Source organism: Harmonia axyridis, chromosome 2, assembly GCF_914767665.1.
Source record: "Harmonia axyridis chromosome 2, icHarAxyr1.1, whole genome shotgun sequence".
Taxonomy (NCBI): Eukaryota; Metazoa; Arthropoda; class Insecta; order Coleoptera; family Coccinellidae; genus Harmonia; species Harmonia axyridis.
Genome location: NC_059502.1, coordinates 60,998,726 through 61,010,368, shown reverse-complemented (window position 1 = coordinate 61,010,368; position 11,643 = coordinate 60,998,726).

Below are 11,643 nucleotides of genomic sequence, written 5' to 3'. Positions count from 1 at the left end.
TACTTTTCACGAAGAAATTTGAGGTGACAAGTTGGTGTTCAAAAAATAAGTTTGAAATAATATATTTTCTTTTTGCTTTCTTAATGTAGGTAGTTTTTGCACCTACTAACGATATTCAACATGAATATTTTACCCATTCAAGGCATATTTACTAAATAAATTATTTTACAAACTCTTTCAAACTAGTTTGACAAACAGTTTGAATTTTCAAGCCTGACTTAATTTCAAGTCAAACTCAAACATTCAAGTCAAACTTGTGCAACTCTAGTGTAGATTAAGAATCCGGTTCCAACAAACTCTGTTTTTTTCAACCAATAAAAATTAAAAAAAAATAAACAAATATTCACCAAGGTCACTTCACTGCCATCAGAAGGCATTAGTGCACTTAAAGCCATGAATCAAAAAACAAAATATTTAAAAGAACAGTATCTTGATGAAAATTGTTGATTGCAATAAATCAGAACACGAAATTATTCCACAGGATGTTTCGAAATAACAAGAGCCAGCACTTGTCAAAACATTGAATTTGTAAGTTGAAATTATGTTATGATTTCATCAACAGTTATCTACTGAAAGCATTTTGAAAATCGAGCCAAAAATAAAATAAACTATGAGATTTCAAATTTTACTAAATAGCTTTGTTGTGTTTTTTTGCAAATGAATGCATTTTATTATTTTGAATTTTTATAATATGAGAATAAGCTAAGTCTAATCAACTTAATATTATTTTCACTCACATTAGTTCCATTCACATTTTCAATTCAGATCGATATCGTTGGACCAATTTTCATAACTAAACTGGATGTTACAAATGTTTCATCAGATTTTATGAGATTTGGATACCCACATAACGCATAATAGTTCATAATAACAAACCTTACTGTAAAATTTGCAGAGTTTTTTTTAATTATATCGCTCTGAACATAGGTGAGTACAACTCTTACTGGGTGTCATAATTATATTTGCTTAGCAATGATTAACAGGAAACTAATTTTTTGTATTCACGTTTTCCAACCTGAAGAACCGTGGGATATCTTTCAAAACAGAAATTTCTGCGCACTGGAGGTCATTGAAAAATATTCAAGCGTGACATCAATTTCCTGTTTCAATAGTATCCCTGATTTTACACTTTAGCCACAATTACAATTTTTTCAGTTTTTACTAGAGGACAGTTAATCTTTCACAATTATGACTATGAAAGAAGTGCACATAACTGGTTATTTAATGGTTAATGTTCCGGTTTAGTCACAACTATTCAGGATAATGTCCAATGAAAATATTCAATTCAGAAATAAATCTAACAAATATATTCTAAGCGTCGTATAGTTATAATATAGAAATTATTTTATTATATTGTAATAGTCGTAATACTGTACAGGGTGGGCAAATTTCGATGTTTTAGCACTACAACTTTTAAACCAGAGGTGATAGACAAAATCTGATACCCACTTCTCGATCTCTTTTTCTGAGAAACTATCAAGGGTAGTATTCATTTTTGGCCACCTTCTTTTGTTTTCGAGTTATAAGCAAAAATTGGAAAAATGGCGATATCGAAAAACATTCATATCTCCGTTGATATTGATGATAGAGCTCTGAAATTTAAACATTATACAGGCACTTTTCTACGTAGAATCCAGTGGCGTACTCGTCTTTTCAAAAGGGTTTTTAATTACGAAGCTATGACCCAAAGTTATGTTTTTTTAAATGGGAACACTATATTTCTGTGACATTTTTTGAAAGCTTAATTTTTCCTGATTTCAAAAATATATAACATCGTATAGTTTGTATCAATATAAATAATGGAAAATGGTCAAAAACTTTTCTCACCTAAGTGTCTCAATATTTCTATGGTTTCAAATGTTGATGAGCACAGAAAAAAATAGCTTCTTATAACAAGAGCAGTATCCTTCCGTCAATCTGATTATTTATATGATTTTTACTAATTTCGACAAAATTCGGATTTAGATATATTTTAAAAATTTTTCATTCCACAATGGTTTCGGAAATAATGAAAAGATCCACATCATCGACTGTTTCAATCGAGATAGTTGTAATGAGATGAATAATAATTGATAAATTATTTCTATAGGTCTCTAGAATGAATACGTTCAAATATTGAATTGTGCGGTTGACTTCTTTCTGGAAAACTATTCAAATAGTCTTGTGATGCTGCATCCTCATTATAATTGCACATTCGAGCATATTGAACTTTTCGTTATTTCCATAATTCATTTTGAAATAGAAAAATATACAAGTATTTCGAAACAATGATACTCGTAGCGCTTATTTGATTTCAAATGATATAAATTGATGATTTGACAGTCAAAGCTCGAATCTCTATGATAGCAGTCCATTATTCTGTGAGAAATTGAGTAAAAAGCATAAAAATGAAGAAACTAATAGAAAGAGACTGTGGCAATGATACAATGCTAAATTTTTCTGTGCTCATCAACATTTGAAACCATAGAAATATTGAGACACTTGGGTGAGAAAAGTTTTTGACCATTTTCCATTATTTATATTGATACAAACTATACGATGTTATATATTTTTGAAATCAGGAAAAATTAAGCTTTCAAAAAATGTCACAGAAATATAGTGTTCCCATTTAAAAAAACATAACTTTGGGTCATAGCTTCGTAATTAAAAACCCTTTTGAAAAGACGAGTACGCCACTGGATTTTACGTAAAAAAGTGCCTGTATAATGTTCAAATTTCAGAGCTCTATCATCAATATCAACGGAGATATGAATGTTTTTCGATATCGCCATTTTTCCAATTTTCGCTTATAACTCGAAAACAAAAGAAGGTGGCAAAAAATGAATACTACCCTTGTCAGTTTCTCAGAAAAAGAGATCGAGAAGTGGGTATCAGATTTTGTCTATCTCCTCTGGTTTAAAAGTTGTAGTGCTAAAACATCGAAATTTGCCCACCCTGTACAGTGCATCCCATTTTGGGTGAGACTGCCAGGTTTCTCCCTTGTTATTTAAAATAGAGCCTTGCGGTTTTCACGTTCCTGTCCTACTTTTTCGTGAAACTCAAGTTGGTCTAATCAGATTGTGCATAACTGTTTCCGTTCAAAAGATACAGGGCGATTTTGGAAATTGATACTTTTCGGACCCCTCCTTTATCTCCGAAGTTATTAGAAATAATGCTTAGGTAAAAACTACGTCTGAATCAGAATTCTGCGTAGAATCCAGTGGCGTACTCAATTTTTTTTTCTGGGTATGGTTTTGAAGATTCAACACAAACCTATATTTTTTTTAATGGAACACCATGTATATCATTACTTCGTTGAATTCGTAATTTTTTTCCCTTTAAAATGATGTATGATACTATGTAGGCAGGATGTTCACAAATGTTAAAAAAACACTATAAAATCAAATAATGATGATTTTTTGTTAATGGACAATCGATTTCCCATATAAAAGAAGAATCAATATTAATAACAATAATTCATAGCGATGACAGCTAGATCAGATTGGTTTTTTGCCCTCCAATGCCTAGTTGATAAAACAATGCTCCCAAATGCATAGTAGCCATAATAACAACAAGGATGTTTGTATCATCAATGACTTACTACTTTTAAAAATCGAAAGAAATAATCCTCTTATTGAAACATAGGAAATTCATGGCCCATTTACAAAAAATCATCATTATTTGATGTTTAAGTATTTTTTTCAACATTTCTGAACATCCTACCTACATTGTATCATACATCATTTTGAAGGGAAACAAATAATGAATTCAACGGAGTAATGATATACATGGTGTTCCATCAAAAAAAATATAGGTTTGTGTTGAATCTTCAAAACCATATCCCGAAAAAAAATATTGAGTACGCCACTGGATTCTACGCAGAATTCTGAATCAGACGTAGTTTTTACCTCAGCATTATTTCTAATAACTTCGGAGATAAAGGAGAGGTCCTAAAAGTATCAATTTCCAAAATCACCCTGTATCTCTTGAACGGAAACAGTTATGCAAAATCTGATTAGACCAATTTGAGTTTCACGAACGTTTCAGGAACGTGAAAACCGCAAGGCTCTATCTCAAATAACAAGCGAGAAACCTGGCTGTCTCACCCAAAATGGGATGCACTGTACTCGACCAAATAATGGAAAATTGACAACACCATCTAGGATGTTTTTGATTAAAGTGAATTCATATAAGCTGTAGTAAATAGAAATCCATTATTTTTGCATGGAATAACGAGGCTTTCGGAAAACACAGAAAGAAACTAGAATTCGATGTTTGTATACCTGAATTTAACATTTCATGAGTTATAATTAATTTTTCGTTGGGATTGTTGAGAAATCCATAGACCAATACAATTTACAATTATAAATAATTCATTACAATTATTGAAATATTCGCAGGAAGCAATTTCTGGATCAAGGTGGTAGTATTTTTTATGTTTTAAATGGACGTAGGTATTTTTTGTACCTTCTTCCTATATTAACTTTGGAGACATATGGTTTAAAGGGATTTAAACCCTGGGCAGCCTGATACTAGTACCAAATCGTACATAATCACAATAGAAGTGAGCACTATTCATAATAAATTTTAAATATTGATTTCAAATTGCAACTCGAAACAACTGGAGCATCGATTATGAAGATCATTAACAAGTCGAACGCATAAATTTTTTCCGAAATTGTACAATGAGCTCATTACGAATTATAACTGCCTGGATTCTCGAGTTAGAATGGAAGTAAAAGTATTTTTATATAACAGTACCGTCTTTTGTTCAATAAGTCGTATTGTCAATATTGTATTCACCTGAGGGAACGAGAGGTCAAATGTCATGATTTCGGTTACAGTTGTCGCTATTCAAATATTATTGACAGATCACGCTAGGCGTATTTATTTTTCACGATTTTTTAGATTATGTTGGATGACTTGCATCGCATTTCTTCCGCAACATTTCAAATTGGTCATTCATCATTGTATGAGATTATCACGTTCACTTTGAAGGGAAACCCTGCGAGATGAGAGAGTTAGAAAATGTTGCGTTAGGTAATTGATTTCCGCTGGAATATCTCTCATTTCTAGGAGTCAACTCAATGACATTGATTCTCTTTTGAACGATGCTGGGTATTTGAATCATTTCAGTATTTAGGTACTCTGGATTATCAAAAATAGTTTTTTTTCGATAGTTCTTTGCATTGAATTGTCAAACAAACATCAATGTAACATACAGGGTTTTCATTGGTAAATGTACATATCTTAACAGGCGGTAGAGCTTCCCCATAGCTGAGATATAGAGTGGTTTATGAATTCACCAAAATTTTCAATTCCTTATAAATAAATAAATAAAAAATTATTGATTCTCTTAGGACATAGCAAACTACGTATGAGATAAGTCAATTAAATACAATATAATTTGACATATACTGGCACTAATAAATAAATAGGTAGATATATAAAAGTACAATATACAGATAATATAAATACAAATACAAAAAAAGAAAGAAATTAAACATCAGGACAGTTTGTCATTCAGAAATTCAGCAACACTATAAAAACATTTTTTCAAAAGCATTGACTTAACAGTATTTTTGTACCTTCGACAGTCCAGGCGTTTAACATTTTTGGGAAGGTGATTAAAAAACTCGATGCCCTGGTACAGTGGACTTTTGAATTTTTTTTTTTACCATCCAGTATAGTTTTTTGGACTCGTCTTGGTTAGCTCTACCTCAAGTTAACGTATATACATTTACCAATGAAACACCCTGTATATTACATTCATTATTTTTTTCTATATAAAAAAATAATTAATCGATGAAAATTATATAAAAAAATATGTAACATTGTCCCATTATTTTCAGAGTGGAATTCAACTAAAATTTTGGGTGAGTAAACTTGAATTAGATTCAGTGTTATAGAAAAAATACTTTCGAATATTCCACATGAGTATAAGCGGAATTTTCATTCTTATTGGACACACATTCAATTCGCATTGAAATGCGAGACGTCACATTATACTGGATGTTATATAAGCTTAGGTCAAATATGCCCAGTTTTTTCGATAACTTTTTGGCATTTTGAAGGTAATGCCTCTAGCATGGATTAGGTGCCAACAGTTCACATCATCAAAACCATACAAAATTATTGAAGAAGTACTAGTACACTGCGCGAAAAATTAACGCACATTATGGAAATCTCAAATTTATTCTACAACTGAAGGTGTTCTCAATGATAATTATTTTTATCAGAATTATGCATGCATATGTTATCCACTTTCAACGTTTTTCTTCAATACAGATGTTTTTTCCCAGCAGGAATAAAAAAAGATGAGATTATCAGATTTTGAATGTATTGGCTCCATTCTTAAATCAGTTGTTCTCGATCAATTCTAGTGATCAATAGTTTTTCTTTCATTTGATTTTCTACACTCGATCGCTATGCAACGCGAAACACGCAATTTGACCAAGGAGGAATGTGCCCAAGCGGTAGTTTTGCGAGAAGAAGCGTGGACATACACAAGAATTGTAGAAAGGTTTGGAGTTTCCCATACAAGTGTGTCCAGAATGTTGCAGCGATTCAGGGAGACAGGTATGAATGTCCAAAGACCTGGACAGGGTAGACCACGGGTAACAACTGCCATTCACGAACGTTACTTGAGAGTTTCTTCGTTGAGACAACGGTTTGCAACCGCTCGCCTCCTTCAAAATCAGCTTGAGCAAACTCATGGGGTGCAAATTAGCACTCAGACACAGATGAGTCTAAATTCTGCCTCTACCATTGTGATCGACGTTCCCTTGTATACAGACGTCCACATGAAAGATATGCTCAGTAAAATTTCCTGAATACTACTGGTTTCGGGGGAGGATCGATTATGATATGGGTTGGAATATCTTTGACTGCTCGCACAGACCTAGTGGTCGTAGATAATGGAGCTATGAATGCTGATAGGTATATAAGGAACATTCTTGAAGAGCATGCAGTGCCATTTGCCCCATACATTGGTGAAGATTTCATTTTTATGGACGATAATGCCAGACCCCATCGTGCGCGCATCGTTCAGGAGTACCTTGAAGAGGTTGAAGTCTCTCCAATGGAATGGCCAGCAAGAAGTCCAGATCTTAATCCGATTGAGCAGGTTTGGGACAACCTCAATAGAAGGCTGAGAAGTTCAGAAAATCATCCAGCTACTCTCCATGCCTTAGGAATCCAACTCAGAGAAATCTGGGAAGGATAAGATCAGAACATTTTAAGATCACTCATTTTGAGTATGAACCGTCGTTGCCGAGCTGTAATTAACGCAAAGGGTGGAAATACCAAGTATTAAATCACTTATCAGCATTCCAGTATTTTGAAAAATGTTTATTTCTCTTCTTTCACATAAGATTCGGTGAAATCCTGAATTTTTATTCCATTTTATGTGTCTTGTTTCGTTCAAAACCTTCCCGAGAGAACATAAAAAATAAGTTATGAAGTCAATGTAGAGTTAACTTTCATTAAAATTGAGATTTTCAGAATGTGCGTTAATTTTTTTGCGCAGTGTATATTGGAAGAAATATTAATATTTGAATCTACGTGCTTATATCGTCGTCACAGGCATAAAAAAAATTCAACCAAAATATCAAACATAGACCACAACCATATCAATTACTGATCTTCGTTAAATATCTTCAGGAATTTAACAATTTCCAATACGAATCATTTTGTCCCCCATTATTTTAAGTTAAACAGTTACCTGACCTGATTGGAAATTTAAAATCTGACGAATGTGAGAAAAAAGTTTATTCAATTATAATTTGGGAAACTTAGAGTTTATTTTATTCGACTTTTTATTAGCATATTTAACTTAGTCAGTTCGAAAAGAAAAAAAGAAGAGTGTACCTACAGAGTGTGTCTATGTACACAGACTTTTCCAATTTGTTCTCGTTCGAAGTCTGGAGTTTCAGTTGGTGTTGTTCAATGTCGCAGGTTTTAAGAGACGTTGTCTGCCCACTATTCGGCAGATGCACATCGCAGGAGGCCAGACAAGTCAACGTGCAGATCTCTGATACACCGGGTGGAAAGCAAGCTTGTAGGTGTTTCTTCACTTATTGCCATCATTAACGTAACCAGTAGCACAAAGTATAGAATCGAGTTAATGCAAATCAGGTCCTGTTTGACATCTCTGAAGTTGGCTGCATAAAGGCCTGGAACGAACGAGTATTATGTAAGCCATAATGGCCACGATAAGTGGATATTACGGCAGATAAGAATGATTATGAAGATTATTTGCGGACGATGATCTTCTTCTCCAACGAGTGTTGGGTATTGTGGTAAATGTTCGTTTTGATGAATCTTCAGCCTCGTTCTTATGTAGTATTTGTGATGGCTGATGGTTCTCAGAAGTAGATCCATCAGGGGAATACATGAATACATAAATTCATCTGGACAACGTTCATTTATTACTAGAATAGTACCATTCTGCTTGAGAATTGTCAATTTATTTTGAAAACCTCAGGATCTGTTCACCTTTTGATAAATACACAGTACAATTTTTGAGAGATGGAAATATAAAAGAAGAAATCTCATTTTTATTAATAATGAACCACAAATAAAAATAAATACATACATGAAGTATGTACAGGGTGGGCAAATAAGCGAGGTAAGCATCAAATTTGTATGAATAACCCAAAAGGTCGCAAAGCGATAGCTTCAGTCGTTCTGGAGTTATGGCCGAAAGACGACACAAATTAGTTTTTCAGTGCATCAGTTGAAGAATATCTTTTTTCGGCCATAACTCCAGAACGCCTGAAGCTATCGCTTTGCGACCTTTTGGGTTTTTCATACAAATTTGATGGGATTTCTGTTTCTGTCAGAACCTAAAGACAAAATTTGGTTTTTCGCCGTGCATCAGTTCAAGAATATCTTCTTTCGGCCATAACCTCAGAACGCCTCGAACTATCGCTTTGCGACCTTGAGGTTTTTTCATGCAAATTTTATGGAATTTCTGTTTCTGTTAAGAAAATTCTATCATTACATTTGAAATTCCGGAGTAAAATGAACAAAACAATGAACTTATGACTTAGCGCCCCCTATCGAAAGCAGCAAAAACAAATTTATCATGAGTATATTTTGTCCTCAATCAACAAGATAATATCTTTCAAACGAGATCTAATTTGCTCAAAAATGTTGAGCCAAACTGAAGTTACAGGCATTTCACTCAGTCAGATTTCTCCCTTTCCCCTACCCTTATTTGATGTAGTAAAATCGAAAGTGACATTTCAGAAAGATAGAGTATTTTCCAAGTATTAGAGTGATGATACTTTTTCTTCAACTTTATATGAAACATTTTCGAGTGAAATTCATTTTTCTACTCGACGATAGCTATTATGCCCCCTAGCGGTAGAGGTATGAACCTAAAAACAATTTCCAGTGTGTTTTCTTGTACACTTTAGTGGTAAAATTTTTTGCCGCAAGTCTCTACGATGAGTGGATCCTGAGATATAGCCGCTTACCTCGCTTATTTGCCCACCCTGTATATGTAGATATACATACTTTGTTGTTTGAAGTTGATACTTTTTTATATTGCTCCATCTCAAAAGAAAATATACCGTTATATTGATGAATTGCTTCGAATTTTTATTTTTAACGCTTCAAAAATATGTAGGTAGAAATTTTATAATATGTTTTGACACTAACAGAGTCAAAACTTGAGTTCGCCTATTTGAGGAACAAGGAAATACACAACGAGGACAAACATAGAAAACCCAGAATGGTAAGAACACCCGAAAACGTACAAGCTTATCGAGTAGTTACGAAGACGCTCTCTGCGAAGGAATGCAAGATCATTGGGGATATCAGACAGACCTTTAAGGTGGACTATGTATGAAGATTTGGCATTACACCCGCTCAAGAGTTGATTGATCCAGACTAAGTGAGCCTCAAAATTATGTGAGTAGGTAAATGATTAGCGCATCTCCCCAAGAGCAACTTTTTTCAGTAGTGATGCAGTACTGCAGTAATGGGATGCAGTAAATCCTCGTCAACTCCACGACTAACCACTCCACTCATCTAAAAAAACAGTTAGATGTGATGTATCTACATTTGGAGTGAAAGAGGCCCTTACTTTTGCGAGGAGGAAAATGTCACCGTCACAGTACCTCACGTTTCGTTGCTGAAAATAGCCTGAATTGGAAAAACTTGCTGAAGACTACGATCTAAAAGAAGTCTGGTTCCAGCAGGATGGGACCACAACCCACACAACTCGAATTTCAATCGCTGTTTTGGGACAGATGTTCCCGGGGCAACTAGTCTTACCGACGAGACCTGGAGTGGCCAGCACACTCACCTGATTTGAGCATCTGCGACTTCTTTCTTTGGTGTCAACTTGAGTACAAAAACTATATTTCCTACTGATTCGAATAAATAGAACCGTTTTTCTTCAACTTTTAACCACTTTCTTTATAACCCTCGAAACTCGTCAATTGGCTCTGCCGCACCCTGTATGTAAATAAATAAAAAATTAAGATTCGTTAATAGACGAGATTTGATCTGGATCTTATTGTTCCCAAGAAGTTGGTGAGCTTATAAAAAAAATTAAATATTTAATATTATTGAAATTGTAAAATTTTTTAAGAATAATAATGTTGTACATAATAGTAAGTCTCTATATTCATTTTCTTCCATTCTTATATTAAATAGTATTGACCATTTCAGAAAGACCACTGAATATGTTTCAGTTTTCAATATTAGATTCAACTGATATGCTAAATTGAAATAGAAGGAAGATCGATACAGCTATAAATGGTGGTATTTTCAATCTTCTGCTCATATTAAAATTTTATTCTCGCCTCCCTTCAAAATATAATATATTCTCCTCTCTAGGCGAATATTCATCGATTATAAACAATGCGATTATGTTCAATGTACCTACTGATTATTGTTCCCACACTCTCAGCGTTTCGAATTTGTTTGAACAAGAAACGTGAGAAACAGCCACTTCAGCCATTTCGCCTTGAATTAACACCAGAAGGTGTTGAATTCATCGCCTTAGAATATTGGTAATAACTTCCCTTTGAACTGTTGAGAAGTTTATTGAACGACTCTCAACTAGCTGCTCAGAGCCGTAAGTACACTCAACTTAAAAATGTGGAAAACCTCATTAAGTAATTGATCCTGAGTTCACTAAAGGGAGACGAAACTCTGACAAACATTGCAAATCTTATACTACATTCTTTTTTTTTTCTGTATAGCAGAATATATGATCACGTTAAAAAAATTATAATTTTAATGAGTATTACATTGTGCTATTTGATACTAGATTTATTAGTTTTAGAATTCTAAAAAATTTTTTCCAACCTTCGTAAGTTGTTGTAAGTGATCCACTTTTCATTACCAGTTACCAACCGCTTTGAAAATGGGTCGAATGCAGCAGAGATTCGCAGGTGGAAATTCGCTCCATGAGGTTTTTTAGCGCTTCCTCGCGTGGTACCCATACATCGAGCTTCTTCTTGAGACCAGCCTTAGCCAAACGGTTCAAAAGGTTTTTTGTGCAATCTTCAGTTTTAGGGCAATAAAAATAGGGCATCTTTGATATCGAAATTAACGGAACGGAATTGATGAAATCAGAATTCCGCCTAGCTTGCATTTTCACCTTCATTGAAGAAAACACATTTTCAATACACGCTCAAAATAGAC